Source organism: Schistocerca gregaria, chromosome 3 (assembly GCF_023897955.1).
Source record: "Schistocerca gregaria isolate iqSchGreg1 chromosome 3, iqSchGreg1.2, whole genome shotgun sequence".
Classification (NCBI taxonomy): Eukaryota; Metazoa; Arthropoda; class Insecta; order Orthoptera; family Acrididae; genus Schistocerca; species Schistocerca gregaria.
Window position 1 is genome coordinate 595,344,227 of NC_064922.1, and position 17,754 is coordinate 595,361,980.

General features: G+C 38.9%; 1 long non-coding RNA gene across 1 annotated transcript in view; it reads left to right on the forward strand.

Annotated features, from left to right (window-relative positions):
- The window catches only part of LOC126356276 (uncharacterized), a 46,009-nt gene extending 33,913 nt beyond the window's left edge, over positions 1–12,096 (forward strand). The window contains exon 4 of the long non-coding RNA XR_007565621.1: positions 12,002–12,096. This is a non-coding gene — a long non-coding RNA (uncharacterized LOC126356276). The remainder of the gene's footprint in view (positions 1–12,001) is intronic.
- Positions 12,097–17,754: the final 5,658 nt, after the last annotated feature.

Genomic DNA, 17,754 nt, shown 5'->3' on the forward strand with positions numbered 1-17,754 from the left:
ATCAAAAGCGATTTTCTTAATGGGGCTAATTATAAAGAATGTGATGGTACAATGAGGGAATTTTGCGAGAAACAGCTAAGAAAGTTAGCGCATTTAGACAGACCTTTTGATGAACTAACGCAAATAGACGCCCTAAAAAGGAGGTTACCTAATAGAGTTCAGTGGGACTTGGTATATGGTCCAGATGATTCAGTTGAACAATTTTTGAATTACGTGGAGAATTTGGATCGTGCATTAGAGAGAAACAAAAGATTTAATGGGCATCATTATGAACAAAATCATGGAGGGTGGAACCAAAATTCTATTAATGGGAATAATGGTAGGCGAAATAATCATAATGGGAATAATCAGCAGGATCGTCAAGGTAATTTTCAGGGAGATTTCAATAGAGGAGAGAATAGCAACTGGCGTCAACACGAGAATAAGGGAGGTAATTATTATGGTGGGAACAGAAATAGACAATGGAAAAATCCAGATAGAAGACAAGATGGGAATGGGCAAGGCCGGTTAAACTAAGAGCCGTCCCAATGAGGGCCTGTCAGTTTGGGACGAACAGATATAATGCTAGAAATCAGGCTAAGTGGAATCAGAATAGCTATGGGCAAAACGATTACCTAAAAAGACATAGTAATAACATGACAAGAGCACCGGAAATTGATAAGAGACCATTTGATAAACAGTTTCGGCAGCAAGTCAGTGAGAAGGCTATGAGCACAGATAATTCTAGACACATTAGTAATGAAGATTCAGAGATTAGTGGGGAGATAATGAATAATTTGTTAGGCAGGAAGAAAGTGATGTGAGGGGGGATGTAGGTGGTTGTTCCTATGATAATAATAGTTATGATAGCTTCGGAATAAATGCATTAATGTATTCAGATGAAATTGCAGTAAATCGAGATCTGAGTGATGTAAAAACTTCTGTGGGTGAGAACGCCAATCAAGTACTGAATAATAAGGTTGTAGAATTAGAAGAAGTAGAGTGTGGTGTTGATGTGAGAATTCGTGCTGAAGTACCTAAGGTTAGGGGAGTTGAGTCAAATGGTGAGATGTTAAATGATGCTGAGGAAGAGGCAGTTGATGATAGTGATGATATGGAATATACAAGTGAGATAAGAGTATTTGTTGTGATTAAGAATGATGCAGATGTAGTTATGAAGGAGGAGGGTAATAGTGTTAGAGAAAATAATCATTCAGTACAAGAGGATCAGGCTGCAGTCACGTGGGTTAATACATCACCAGTAATCGAGGGGATAGACGGGGATGACATTAATATTGCGAATGAAGAGAAGGTAATTATTAACTTAGGAAACCAGGGACAAGAGTTCATTTGTAGATTGTGGGACAGCCGTAATGAGGCTAATAAACATACACTCCTGGAAATTGAAATAAGAACACCGTGAATTCATTGTCCCAGGAATGGGAAACTTTATTGACACATTCCTGGGGTCAGATACATCACATGATCACACTGACAGAACCACAGGCACATAGACACAGGCAACAGAGCATTCACAATGTCGGCACTAGTACAGTGTATATCCACCTTTCGCAGCAATGCAGGCTGCTATTCTCCCATGGAGACGATCGTAGAGATGCTGGATGTAGTCCTGTGGAACGGCTTGCCATGCCATTTCCACCTGGCACCTCAGTTGGACCAGCGTTCGTGCTGGACGTGCAGACCACGTGAGACGACACTTCATCCAGTCCCAAACATGCTCAATGGGGGACAGATCCGGAGATCTTGCTGGCCAGGGTAGTTGACTTACACCTTCTAGAGCACGTTGGGTGGCATGGGATACATGCGGACGTGCATTGTCCTGTTGGAACAGCAAGTTCCCTTGCCGGTCTAGCAACAGTAGAACAATGGGTTCGATGACGGTTTGGATGTACCGTGCACTATTCAGTGTCCCCTCGACGATCACCAGAGGTGTACGGCCAGTGTAGGAGATCGCTCCCCACACCATGATGCCGGGTGTTGGCCCTGTGTGCCTCGGTCGTATGCAGTCCTGATTGTGGCGCTCACCTGCATGGCGCCAAACACGCATACGACCATCATTGGCACCAAGGCAGAAGCGACTCTCATCGCTGAAGACGACACGTCTCCATTCGTCCATCCATTCACGCCTGTCGCGACACCACTGGAGGCGGGCTGCACGATGTTGGGGCGTGAGCGGAAGACGGCCTATCGGTGTGAGGGACCGTAGCCCAGCTTCATGGAAACGGTTGCGAATGGTCCTCGCTGATACCCCAGGAGCAACAGTGTCCCTAATTTGCTGGGAAGTGGCGGTGCGGTCCCCTACGGCACTGCGTAGGATCCTACGGTCTTGGCGTGCATCCGTGTGTCGCTGCGGCCCGGTCCCAGGTCGACGGGCACGTGCACCTTCCGCCGACCACTGCCGACAACATCGATGTACTGTGGAGACCTCACATCCCACGTGTTGAGCAATTTGGCGGTACGTCCACCCGGCCTCCCGCATGCCCACTATACGGCCTCGCTCAAAGTCTGTCAACTGCACATACGGTTCACGTCCACGCTGTCGCGGCATGCTAGCAGTGTTAAAGACTGCGATGGAGCTCCGTATGCCATGGAAAACTGGCTGACACTGACGGCGGCGGTGCACAAATGCTGCACAGCTAGCGCCATTCGACGGCCAACACCGCGGTTCCTGGTGTGTCCGCTGTGCCGTGCGTGTGATCATTGCTTGTACAGCCCTCTCGCAGTGTCCGGGGCAAGTATGGTGGGTCTGACACACCGGTGTCAATGTGTTCTTTTTTCCATTTCCAGGAGTGTAATATGTTTTGGATACAATTGTTATCCATCTGCGAGAAGGTATATCCTATTTGGTGGGAAAAAGCAAAAACAGGTATAAAATGTAAAGAATTGCCTATGATTACTGATAATAATAATGTGTCTAATTATGTTTGTGTTGAGGATCCTAGTCGGCTTCTGCACAATGTGCAGACTGAAAATAGTTTAGCTTATGTCAAACAAAATGATGATCTGAATTTTAAAAGCGTAGAAGATGACTTGATGCATGAAGATGTTGGTGAGCAGGAGAGTGAAATTGTAGGAAGCCCATACATGCAGATTTGTATTAATGATTGGACAGGTTATTGTTTGATTGATACTGGAAGGCCGATATCAGGAATCAGTGAAAAATTGAGGGATAGGATAAATAAAAACCATGAATTTGCAGAATTACCAGTAGTTGGGGTTAAAATTAGGGGAGAGACAGGAAGATACAGTTGTTGTTGTTGTGGTCTTCAGTCCTGAGACTGGTTTGATGCAGCTCTCCATGCTACTCTATCCTGTGCAAGCTTCTTCATCTCCCAGTACCTACTGCAACCTACATCCTTCTGAATCTGCTTAGTGTACTTATCTCTCGGTCTCCCTCTATGATTTTTACCCTCCACACTGCCCTCCAATGCTAAATTTGTGATCCCTTGATGCCTCAAAACATGTCCTACCAACCGATCCCTTCTTCTAGTCAAGTTGTGCCACAAACTTCTCTTCTCCCCAATCCTATTCAATACCTCCTCATTAGTTACATGATCTATCCACCTTATCTTCAGTATTCTTCTGTAGCACCACATTTCGAAAGCTTCTATTCTCTTCTTGTACAAACTAGTTATCGTCCATGTTTCACTTCCATACATGGCTACACTCCAAACAAATATTTTCAGAAATGACTTCCTGACACTTAAATCTAGATTCGATGTTAACAAATTTCTCTTCTTCAGAAACGCTTTCCTTGCCATTGCCAGTCTACATTTTATATCCTCTCTACTTCGGCCATCATCAGTTATTTTACTTCCTAAATAGCAAAACTCCTTTACTACTTTAAGTGTCTCATTTCCTAATCTAATTCCCTCAGCATCACCCGATTTAATTTGACTACAATCCATTATCCTCGTTTTGCTTTTGTTAATGTTCATCTTATATCCTCCTTTCAAGACACTGTCCATTCCGTTGAACTGCTCTTCCAAGTCCTTTGCCGTCTCTGACAGAATTACAATGTCATCGGCGAACCTCAAAGTTTTTACTTCGTCTCCATGAATTTTAATACCTACTCCAAATTTTTCTTTTGTTTCCTTTACTGCTTGCTCAATATACAGATTGAATAACATCGGGGAGAGGCTACAACCCTGTCTCACTCCTTTCCCAACCACTGCTTCCCTTTCATGCCCCTCGACTCTTATGACTGCCATCTGGTTTCTGTACAATTTGTAAATAGCCTTTCGCTCCCTGTATTTTACACCTGCCACCTTTAGAATTTGAAAAAGAGTATTCCAGTCAACATTGTCAAAAGCTTTCTCTAAGTCTACAAATGCTAGAAACGTAGGTTTGCCTTTTCTTAATCCTTCTTCTAAGATAAGTCGTAAGGTCAGTATTGCCTCACGTGTTCCAACATTTCGACGGAATCCAAACTGATCCTCCCCGAGGTCCGCATCTACCAGTTTTTCCATTCGTCTGTAAAGAATTCGCGTTAGCATTTTGCAGCTGTGACTTATTAAACTGATAGTTCGGTAATTTTCACATCTGTCAGCACCTGCTTTCTTTGGGATTGGAATTATTATATTCTTCTTGAAGTCTGAGGGTATTTCGCCTGTCTCATACATCTTGCTCACCAGCTGGTAGAGTTTTGTCATGACTGGCTCTCCCAAAGCCGTCAGTAGTTCTAATGGAATGTTGTCTACTCCGGGGGCCTTGTTTCGACTCAGGTCTTTCAGTGCTCTGTCAAACTCTTCACGCAGTATCGTATCACCCATTTCGTCTTCATCTACATCCTCTTCCATTTCCATAATATTGTCCTCAAGTACATCACCCTTGTATAAACCTTCTATATACTCCTTCCACCTTTCTGCCTTCCCTTCTTTGCTTAGAACTGGGTTGCCATCTGAGCTCTTGATATTCATACACGTGGTTTCTTCTCTCCAAAGGTCTCTTTAATTTTCCTGTAGGCAGTATCTATCTTACCCCTAGTGAGATAAGCTTCTACATCCTTACATTTGTCCTCTAGCCATCCCTGTTTAGCCATTTTGCACTTCCTGTCGATCTCATTTTTGAGACGTTTGTATTCCTTTTTGCGTGCTTCATTTACTGCATTTTTATACTTTCTCCTTTCATCAATTAAATTCAATATTTCTTCTGTTACCCAAGGATTTCTAGCAGCCCTCGTCTTTTTACCTACTTTATCCTCTGCTGCCTTCATTACTTCATCCCTCAGAGCTACCCATTCTTCTTCTACTGTATTTCTTTCCCCTATTCCTGTCAATTGTTCCCTAATGCTCTCCCTGAAACTCTGTACAACCTCTGGTTCTTTCAGTTTATCCAGGTCCCATCTCCTTAATTTCCCACATTTTTGCAGTTTCTTCAGTTTTAATCTACAGGTCATAATCAATAGATTGTGGTCAGAGTCCACATCTGCCCCTGGAAATGTCTTACAACTTATAAGCTGGTTCCTAAATCTCTGTCTTACCATTATATAATCTATCTGATACCTTTTAGTATCTCCAGGGTTCTTCCACGTATACAACCTTCTTTCATGATTCTTAAACCAAGTGTTACCTATGACTAAGTTGTGCTCTGTACAAAATTCTACTAGGCGACTTCCTCTTTCATTTCTTAGCCCCAATCCATATTCACCTACTATGTTTCCTTCTCTCCATTTTCCTACACTCGAATTCCAGTCACCCATTACTATTAAATTTTCGTCTCCCTTCACTATCTGAATAATTTCTTTTATTTCATCGTACATTTCTTCAATTTCTTCGTCATCTGCAGAGCTAGTTGGCATATAAACTTGTACTATTGTAGTAGGTGTGGGCTTCGTATCTATCTTGGCCACAATAATGCGTTCATTATGCTGTTTGTAGTAGCTTACCCGCATTCCTATTTTCCTATTCATTATTAAACCTACTCCTGCATTACCCCTATTTGATTTTGTGTTTATAACCCTGTAATCACCTGACCAGAAGTCTTGTTCCTCCTGCCACCGAACTTCACTAATTCCCACTATATCTAACTTTAACCTATCCATTTCCCTTTTTAAATTTTCTAACCTACCTGCCCGATTAAGGGATCTGACATTCCACGCTCCGATCCGTAGAACGCCAGTTTTCTTTCTCCTGATAACGACATCCTCCTGAGTAGTCCCCGCCCGGAGATCCGAATGGGGGACTATTTTACCTCCGGGGGGGGGGGAAGAAGATACAGTAAAACAGTAAAATGTCAAATTCTTTTGTCTTTCAAAGTTGGAGATGTGGTCTTTGATCAGGGTTGTCTTGTCATTCCGGACCTGAGTGAGGACATAATTCTAGGTATGGATTGGATAGTAAAAGTGGATATGGGATTTAATTGGAAAAACAAAACTGTCAAATTTAGGGAACCAACAGATAAAAATAAGTTGTATACAGAGAGCTTCATTGAGAAGAGTAGTAATAGTCATAATCAGATCAGGGGGGGGGGGGGGGGGATTATTTAGATGATGGGAGATGCACTGATCCTTTTGAAAAACAGACTTCTATTGATGACAAAGATTATCAAAGCATAGTAGAAAATAAGATTGTTGAAGCAGAGAGTTTAACTAGGGAACAACAATCTGATCTCATGGAACTTTTATGGTAATATTCTGATGTATTTAGTGACAGACCAGGCAGAGTGAAAGGGTATGAATGTAAACTTGTACTCAAACTGCATGATCCATTTTTCATTAAACCTTATGGGATTCCGTTAAGCAGGAGGAAAGCTGTAGAGAGGGAGTTGGAAAAGATGCAGACTTGGGGGGTTATTCAGAGGTGTAATAGCGAATATAATAATCCTATCATAGCCATTGCCAAGAAGGATAATAGTGTAAGACTTGTCCTAGATTCTAGATTCCTCAATAAATTATTATGTAGAGAAACTGATCATTCTGAAAACATTGATGAATTACTACACAAGTTTGAACATGTAAAGTTTTTGTCTAACCTCGATCTGACCTCTGGATTTCATCAAATACCATTGGCAAGGGAATCTCAGAAAAACACAGCATTCTTATATAATGGAAAATGTTATACCTTTAGTGTAGTACCATTTGGGCTGAATGTATCTGTTGCAGAGTTTATCAGAGCTTTAGATTATGTGTTGGGAAAGGAATAGTTACATAAATTAACTATATATGTAGATGATATTTTGGTATCCAGTAAAAGTTGGGAAGAACACATAGGGTTACTTAAGGGAATTTGTGAGAAGTTTAGAAAAGGAGGAATGTCACTGAAGTTATCGAAATGTAAATTTGCAGTGAAACAATTAAAATTTTTGGGGCACATTATATCTGACAATGGAATTATGCCAGATGATGAGAAAATTGAAGCAATTGCAAAGTTTCCACCACCTAGGAATAAGAAACAGCTAAAGTCATTTCTCGGACTGTGCGGATTCTATAGGAAGTATTGTGCTACTCAGGCTCTTAATGCACCTTGTTTAGGGAATTTGCTTAAAAAGAATACTATATGGGATTGGAATAAAGATTGTCAGATTGCTTTTGAAGAGATTAAACACCAGTTGGTAAATAGTAAAATCTTATGTAGGCCAGATTTTGGGTTGCCTTTCTGTATTATGAGTGACAGTAGTAACTATGGTTTAGTGGCACACCTTTTCCAAGTGAGAAGTCAGAATGGGCTGGAAGAACATAGATCTATTGCTTTTGCCAGCAGGACATTGCAGAAACACGAGAGGCAGTACACCATTACAGAAAAGGAACTATTAGCCGTTCATTGGGCTTTCTCCAAATTTAAGAATTATTTATTGGGTCACGAGGTGATAGTCTTTTCAGATCATAAAGCACTATCCTACTTACAAGAATATAAATTATACCATAGTAGAATCACGAGATGGGCACTTTTTCTTCAGCAGTTTAACTACAGCATCAAATATATTAAAGGTGATGGAAATTGCATTGCAGATGCTCTTTCAAGGCATCCTTTGGGAGAATCTATTGGTGACAATGGTGATGAAGGAGGGAATGAATTTAAAATTATGTATTTAAAAGGGATAAATGAGGAGAAAGATGTCGTGAAAATCTGCAGTGACATTAGACGGTTTCAGAATCATGATGAAGAGTGGAAACTGGTGAAAAGTTATATTGGAAAGAAGGGAAAAGAAAAAGTAGGGCAGTATTACAAAGTTCATAGGGGAATATTATTTCGGAGGATGAAGGAAGATAGTGAGATATGGAAGTTATGTTGGCCATATGAATTTGTCAAATTACTTGTAAAATATACCCATGAAAGTTATGGTCATTGTGGGGCAGCAAAATGTACACAAAAGATTCAAGAAAACATTTACTTTTACAATATGGCGAGGACTGTGAGGAAAATCTTGTCCACTTGTGACTTGTGTCAGAGTGTCAAGGTAACCAATAACGAGTAGAAGTCAGATGCAAAATATACTTCCGAAACAGCAGCTTGATGTTGTAGCAATTGACTTGTATGGGCGACTGCCAACCACTAGAGCAGGGTTTATGTATGTTTTTGTAGTGGTGGACTTATTTTCCAAATTTATTAAGTTGTACCCATTGAGGAATGCTACTAGCAAAAACATTATTTCATGTTTTACAGGTGACTATTTTAAATGTGTAGGTGTACCCAAGGCAATTCTTAGTGACAACGAATCACAGTTTACGTCCAAAAGTTGTGAAACATTTATAAATAGAGAGGAGATCAACCACATACTTATTTCAGTTTATCACCCATCCAGCAACCCAACCGAAAGATACATGTGTGAAATTGGGAGATTATTTAGGACTTACTGTCATACTGACAACAACACTTGGATACATTACATTAGCAAACTTGAAGATGTGATGAATAGCTTACAGCACAGTTCAACAGGATTCTCTCCACATGAGATACTTTATGATAAAAAGCCACCAAATCTTATTAGTGAATTGATTGAGTTTCCAGCATGTACAGCTTGTCAAAAGAAGAAAGAGAGGAGATTGTAAGGAACAACATGAAAAAGCAAAGGGAAATTAGGAAAAGTAGACATGATAAGAGGGGGGAAATGTGCGAGTTTAATGTGGGAGATTTAGTCCTAGTGAAAACAGTAGAAAAGTCAAAATCATTGTGTGGGGAACTTAAGAAATTCTTTGATATTTATATAGGACCATTTGTGATATCTGAGAACCCACATCCAAATGCCTATAGGTTAATCTATCCTGAATCTAGAAAACTTTTTGGTCTACGTAACATCACGGAGTTGAAGCATTATAAAAGTCCAAGCTAAATTTACAGTGTCACAATTTTGAAAACTTGGGACTCTGTCTTGATCTGTATCTTTACTGTTTAATCTTGCATTTTGCTTTGTATATATTTATGGTTATTACAATGAATATCTTATGCTCTTGCCTTGCACGATGAGTGCAAAACTTAAATGTTTCTTTATACTCATGTGATTTGAAAATATAAATTTTTAATCTTAGTATCATTGTGTTAGTGTAAGTTGATGAGGCCATACTTCATCTGTTTGAATATGGCTATGTTGTGCTCAAAAGAGCATATTCATTTAGATATTATGCTTAATATCTTTGTTATTGATATTTATTATACACAGTGTAAACTGTTTGTAACATTTTGTAACTGAAGATCCTTTATGAACCAGACTTTATGAGTAACTGAATAACACACTCTTATGCTAAGTATTTGTGTTGGGGAGAGAAGTTTTCATGTTTCTATTCTTGTTTATGCTGATGGAGTTTTAACTTTTGTATTATCGTTTTTATTGCATAACTTTGTCTTGTCCAATAACTATGGACTTTTAACGCAGTATTGGGCTATGTTGCTTCAAGACAGATCACTAGTCTTATCTTGTTTGAAAACATGTGCACTGTGCACATAAGTATATACCTGGACAGGCATTTACTCTTGAACCAGTGAAACAATTATCATTTCTGTGAGAAACTTACCTGAACTATAGTTTTAGAACACTTATATATCCTATACATTGTTTTTCTTGTTGAGGCATAACTCAAAAAATATGAGTACTTAAGTATAATAATTTGTACCATTGCCTGTTGTGAGGCTTATCTACTATTACTGGATTTAATAGGATACCATACCCTTTAGAACTGTACATTTTGATTTACTGATACCTAACATAAATACAAAATGATAGGACTGGAGAGAAATAATAGTAGATGAGATTTTTCAGTGGTAAACTTTTATTTGTGAATCCTTTTTATGTAATATTTTAATTTTTTTATGCCTTGCGTTATTACTTAGTCAAAATTTCGGAGGTGTGACGTTTGTTCTGTACCACTGAGACATCTCATTCGAAACTTACCTTGCCACTGACAATGTTGTGTCTGTAATACACAAACACTTAGGCAATTCTGTGAATAGATCTATGAAATAACTGTGAAAGCAGTCTATATATGATAAAACTGTACACTCTAAATGACATTAGAAATCTGGAATTAATCACTCACTGAAGATATACATTGAAACTGCAGATATCAAAATGCTGACTATTTCACTTACTTATGCACAAAGCTATGAAACTTTGGTTTTGTTGTGTGGTCAGCTCAGTATGGGTTAATTAAATGGGGAGTAGACGTCATGTCTTATGACATAGGCAACTACACTAACCACAAATTTCCACTTGTGAAGTGACTTATGTGCTACGATATGGATATGTGACTGCTAGAAGTTATGACGAGAGTAACATGTCTTTCCTACAAACTGTGTGAGTTGAAGTATGAGGATAAAAAACTGCAATTAATCTTGAGTGATCCAGCGTTCATATTCTAATAGTGATGGTGATCCTGTTTTGCCACAGTTGTGTGTACTATGTGGTTCTCATGGAGACACATAGACACTGTGCGCATTGGTACTGGTTGGACTTCTGCATACTGTTTAGTCTTGCGTCCTGTGCATATGGCCAAGATTGATTGAAGGCTGAGTATTGGTGGCAGAAGGTGGATGATTCTACAATATAATTAACTAATTACATGTTTTATGTAACAAAGGAACTGGGTATGGAGAGAGGACTACACACTGTACATAGATGTACACTTTACATGATTACACATTGCCTATGCCATGAGTAGAGGGAATTTTCATATATATGTATTTATATTTTCTTTGAATTTTAGGATTAGAAGTGTGTTTGCTATTTTACTATCTTATATTGAAAAACTGACCTGACCAAGCAATTGCTAGCTTCTGTTCTGATCAGTTGAGAAAACAACAACACTTTTATGTGGATGGAACTCTGTTTCTCCGCAGATTTATGTTTTACTGACTAACTCTGAAAGAAATTGATCTTGTATGGACACAGAATATGACATAAGGGTAGGTTGGATGAGTGTCAGCATGGAGTGGATTAGGATTAGAGGATAAAGTACATGCAGGAACTGACAAACACAAAACTTTGTGCAGTATTTACATGTATTCATTTTATTACTATTTAATTTATATTTGTGAGAAAAGTATTTTCCCACTACATTTGATGGGGTTTACAGATTCCCATTGCAATGCCACCTCTGAATTTGTACATTTGAATTATTTTATACATATGTACAAGTGAAGCATGATGCCACTGATGACGGCTGGGTTAACATGATCCCATTGCACTGCCATTTCTAAACTCTCACTTTTTAGCTATTTTACATTACATTATGGAAAACTTACTGATATGAGGATGCTGAGACGCTTATTCAACTGAGATTGTTCAAATGATACTCTTTACATAAAAAAAAAATATTTGCCACATATTTCTCAGTAGATGTCTGAACTAAATTGAAAATAACCTTTTTAGCTGATGTTAAAACCAAGTCGATATAAGACCACATTTATCTCTTTTATGTCTTACTTTTAGTGTCTCATATATTTGTACAATCATTATATAAATATGTAAGTGAACTCTGGTAATCAAACCCAGTATGGTAGGGAAGAGGCATCCTGGGTGAGATACCAATGTATTTATATGTGACTAATAAAGTGTTGTATGATTTCAGGAAAATTACCATGATATAATTTGACAGATGAGGCGATTAAGGGGACAAATTCAAGAGGAGAAGACCAGCAGAAAGAGACGAGAAGACAACTATTGAAGATTACATAAAAAAAACAGTGGTTCATTGCTTTGCGTATCTGTCGAGATCTCTTGCAAAATACTTTTGCATGAAATCTTGAGGGGTGTGTGTAATGTAATGGACTACTGAAGAGTGCGATACCACGCTTATAGTCGCGTAGTCAGTGCTCCAATTTCATTTCTATGATTTTTTTATTTAATATTATTGTATGTAGTATTTAATTTTGCCCAAATCTTTTTTTATTAGATTATTCTATAATGTGAACTTTATTTTTTTATCTCTGGAGAATATATTAGCACCAGTGTGAGCCAAAGACATTCGTGTGTGAAAGGTTGAGAGTCGGACATTGTTAAGGTGACTGTTGCAGTGAGTTAGTTGGACTGCGGTGGGGAGAGCGTGGTTTTGTGAGGTGGACTGCTGATGGGAGTTCGGAAGGAAGTCTGTCGTCTTATATAGAGAGTATCATAAATAGTATGTGCTATGAAGATGGAAATTATTGTGAAAAAGTTAAATTAATAAAAATGAAGAATCAATAGTAAAACAAAAAGCGAGTACCAGTTTTCATTAGCACACAAAGACCCGGACCTAATATTAACAATGTTAGATGGATGGAACGCACCATGGCGAGAATCAAGACCACGAGACCAAATTCAGCATCTAAAGGTAAGGTATTTTAATTAGTTTTAGTATTCTGTGATGTATCATTCTTTTGTCTAAATATTAAGCTTAACATCGTCTGTTGTAGATACAGACCACCCAAGATGGCGGGGTGTCGTCAATTGATCATCATAATCTCAGGGTTTGAAATAGGATTTAAATGAATTGAAAGTTTGTCGCTTGATATTTGATTTTCACCCCGGACGAAAGAGGGTACATTACACCTACCACCACTTACAAACTGTAGAGACATTTGATTGTTGGATGGTAAAGCATATAAAAGGAAGCATATGACTACAGATAGAGAGATGCTGAATGAAATGCATTTTTCTGTCAAGAGAGAAATGCCTCAAGTGTCCAGTGACTACTGCAGTGGAATATTGTCAAATGATCTTTCACAAAACCCAAAGAAATTCTGGTGATGTGTAAAGAGTGTTAGTCATATTAAAATTAGAGTCGAGTCACTAGCAATTGAGGTGGGAACTGGAATTGAAGATAACAAAGCAAAAGCTGAAATGCTTAAGTCTTTTTTTAAATGTAAAGGAAATCCCAGGGTAATTGCCCCAGTTTAATCCTTGCACAACTTTAAAGATGACTGAAATCAGTATATTCATATATGGAGTGCAAGAAGAATATGAGAACAAATAAGCTTAAGCCAGAATAATTGACAGTAACAGTAAGAGTTTATTGTGGCACTCATGAATGTTAAAAAATACATAATACTTCACAATACAAACAGATACTTTATGATTACTGGAAGATTATGCAGAAACAGCACAAACAGTAAAATATGGGACACACAACCATTCCCAAATGCCTTCTCAATCATCTGAAACATTTTGGCTGTGGACTTTCCAAATTACACTCAGAATATGGCTATATACTACTTTTCAGGTAGACACTGCATCTTGGCTGGAATTGGACAGATAAACAGAGTCACATGGGAACATGTTGTACCTCTCCATGAGTTCAGAGGAAACTGGGAACTGGCATTGATTCAACTGACAAGCTAACAACCCCTGCCAACTAGCCCAATGGGTAGACCATGATCTGAGAAATAGTAGTGTCATAATAGACTTGGTGACCAGTCTTGTAAACTCAAAATGACCAAAGTTCCAATAAGGTCCTTCTATCAACCATCAGACTCACCCCCAGATATAACCAAAAACTTGACAGAAAACGTCATTTCACTAGTGAATACAGTAATTATTGGAGGACATACATCTATGTCTACATCCACATTCTGCAAACCACAGCAAAGTTCATGGTAGAGGAGTCCCATTGTACCTGTTGTTAGGTTTCCTTCCAGTTCCATCAGATATGGAGTACGGAAAGAATGATTGTTCGAATGCCTCCACAAATGCTGCTGTTATTCAATCTTGCCCTCATGATCCCTACATTAGCAATACATATGGGGCTCTAGTATATTCCTAGGGTTAGCATTTAAAGCTTGTTCCTGAAACTTTATTAGTAGGCTTTCCAGAGATATTTTATGTCTATCTTCTAGAGTCTGATAGCTCAGTTTATTCAGCATCTTTGTGATACTGTCCCCTGGGTCAAATAAACCTGTGACTATTTGTGCTGCCCTTCCCTGCATAAATTCAATATCTCCTGTTAGTGCCATTTGGTATGAGTCACACACACTTGAGCAATATTCTAGAGTGGGCCACACAATTGATTTGTAAGCAATCTCCTTTGTAGACTGATTGCACTTCCATAGTATACTACCAATAATGCAAAGTCTAGCACCTACTTTACCCACAACTGAGACTTTGTGATCATTCTATTTGATAGCCCTAAAAGGTGTTACAAGCAGGTATTTGTATGAGTTTTGTGATTCCAGCTGTGGTTCATTGATATTGTAGTCATAGGCTACTACATTTTCTCACTTTAAGAAGTGCACAGTTTTACATTCTTGAATATTTAAAGCAAGCTGCCATTCTTTGCACTAGTTTGAAATCATATCAAGATCTGACTGAATATGTGAAGCTTCTTTAAGATTGTACATCATGATAGATAACTGCATCATCTTCAAAAAATGTGGTGTTACTATTAATATTGTCTGCCTGGCCATTAATAACAGCATTAACAGCAGAGGTCCCAACATAGTTCCCTGGCACACCTGAAGTTACTTCTATGTCCGACGATTACTCTCCAACCAAGGTAACATGCTACTCCTCCCTTGAGGCATGGTGATGCAGTCACCATGCCTCAAGAAGACAAGAAAAAGCAGATGCAAAGCAAAGGCAATGCTCATTACCTTTTTTGATGATAGTGATAGAGTTGTGTGCTCAGACCACAAATCACCAGTTTCTGGAACCAAGACAAAGTTCCCAGCCACACCACGTTTTTCAGTGAGGGATTACATGATCAAAAATGACATGGTAACACCACTCCAAGACCCCTACAGTCACAACATCACAAGGACAATGTTTCTTTGGATTCTTCATCTTCCCCAGTAGTCTGCCAATGATAACCATTGTAAAGTGAGATGTAACTGCTTCATATCTATGCTGAAAATCATCCAGAAGTTTACAAAAGTTACTTGACAGCTGCAAATTTCATGGCCATGAACTTGTCTTTTAATAATTTTGGTTTTTTCATGCATTTCTGTGTAGTGAAAACTTTCCTTTTTCTGTGGTTCTACAGTTCATCAAGAAATCTTGACGTCTTCAGCAATTCTCTGATAATTATTATGATTAAATACTCAATCTTTTCATTCTGTACAATCCATTACATAAAGGTCCTCCATGACTTCCTCTGTCCATCTGGTTCTTAGTCAACTCGGTCCTCTTTGTTACCCTGGTTTTCCATCTAATATCCTTTCAGTTACTTTTGTACCACTCATCCTAGTCATGTACTCCATTCATCTCAGTCTGGCTGATTTTCAATTCTTCTAATAGGTGGATCTTTATACAGCATACAGATCATGATAGTACCTTATCCTACATCTTCCTCTTTCATATTTTGGGCCAATGATTCTTTAAAGTACACATGTAATCAAAAGTATTCGGACACCCACAGAAACATACATTTTTCATTTTAGGTGCATTTTGCTGCCACCTACTGCGAGGTACTCCATATCAGTGACTCCAGAAGTCAATAAACATGGTGACAGAGCAGAATGGGGTGCTCTGCAGAACTCACTGACTTTGAACATGGTCAGGTGACTTGGTGTCACTTGTGTCACACATCTGTATGTGAGATTTCCATCTTCCTAAACATTCGTAGATTGACTGTTTCCGATGTGATAGTGAGGTGTAAATGTGAAAGGATACCTACAGCACAATAGCATATAGGCTGACAGTTGAAGAAGGTCATAACATGTAATAGGCAGACACCTATCCAGATCATCACACAGGAATTCCAGACTGCATCAGGATTCTCTTCAGGCACTATGAACGTTCGACAAGAGGTGAAAAAACGTGGATTTCATTGTCGAGTGGCTGCTGATAAGCCACACATCACGTCAGTAAATGCCAAATGATACCTCGCTTGGTGTAAGGAACATAAACATTGGACAGTTGAACAGTGGAAAAATGTTGTATGGACTGACGAATGATGGTACGCAATGTGGTGATACGATGGCAGAGTGTGGGCGTGGTGAATGTCATCTGCCCACGTGTGTAGTGCCAACAGTAAAATTCGGAGGCAGTGGTGTTAAAATGTGGTCGTGTTTTTCATGGAGGGGGAATACACCTCTTGTTGTTTTGCATGGCTCTATCACAGCACAGGCCTAAATTGATGTTTTAAGCATGTTCTTGCTTCCCACTGTTGAAGAGCAATTCAGGGATGGTGATTGCCTCTTTCGACATGATTGAGCGCCTGTTCATAATGCACAGCCTGTGGCAGAGGTGTTACAAGACAATAACACCTCTGTAATGGACTGGGCTACACAGTGTCCTGACATGAATCCTATAGAACACCTTTGGGGTGTTTTGGAATGCTGATTTCACGCCAGGCCTCACTGACCAACATCGATACCTCTCCTCAGTGTAGCACTCCATGAAGAAAGGGCTGCCATTTCCCACGAAACCTTATAGCACCTGACTGAACATATGCCTGTGAGAGGGGAAGCTGTCATCAAGCTAAGGGTGGGTCAACACCATATTTAATTCCAGAACTACTGATGGAGGGCGCCACGAACTTTTCAGTCAATTGTCTGGATACTTTTGATCACATAGTGTATCTTACTATCAAATGCATTTAGCAGTCCACAATCTTCTGGTGTTAATGACTATGATTCCAAGTCATATGTAAGCTCTGGTCTTTCAGATGTTTTATAGATGCTAGATGATAGACAAATATACAAATAAACAATGTTAATGAAAGAGTAGGCAATGTAGAATCTGAAGTGGATTGTTTGAAGAACTTTGCTGATTGTGAATTACAGCTAGTTAACAAACCTGTTGACGTAGTCGATGGATGAGTAAAAAGAACAGAAAACATTTTCATTGATGAACTCAACAGACGAAAATCGGTATTGCATATCATACAGACTTCAGGTATATTGAAACTGAAAATAATTTCTTTGACAAGAAACTAAAATTAAATTTGTTCTTGTTTCAGTACAAATTTCTTCTGTAAACAGCAAAGTGAATAAAGTAACAGACTAGTAAGAGTCAACTCTAAAGTTGGTCAAACTAGAGACTAATATGCTTAGTAGATTTCAGCCCCTGGCCATCTTATTAGACACACTGCACATTTCTAATGTTATTTGTAATAATTACGTGTTGAGTACCAGTACTATATTTCGTGTGATTAATCAGAAATTTATGACAGTTATTCAGGGCACTTATTACATTGTTGAATTTTGATCTATTGTTGCTATGTGACATTGGATTGTTGACTTATTATAGGTATCAATGTGCAGAGTACAGCGCGCAGGAAAGGAGCTCTTCAGTGGCATTCTCACGTGCAACTGGTGTAATACTTTGTTCCCATTTATCAATTTCACAATATCAGCCAGATATTACTAATTGTGAACATCAAAAATGGGTAAAAGAGGGGACATTTCA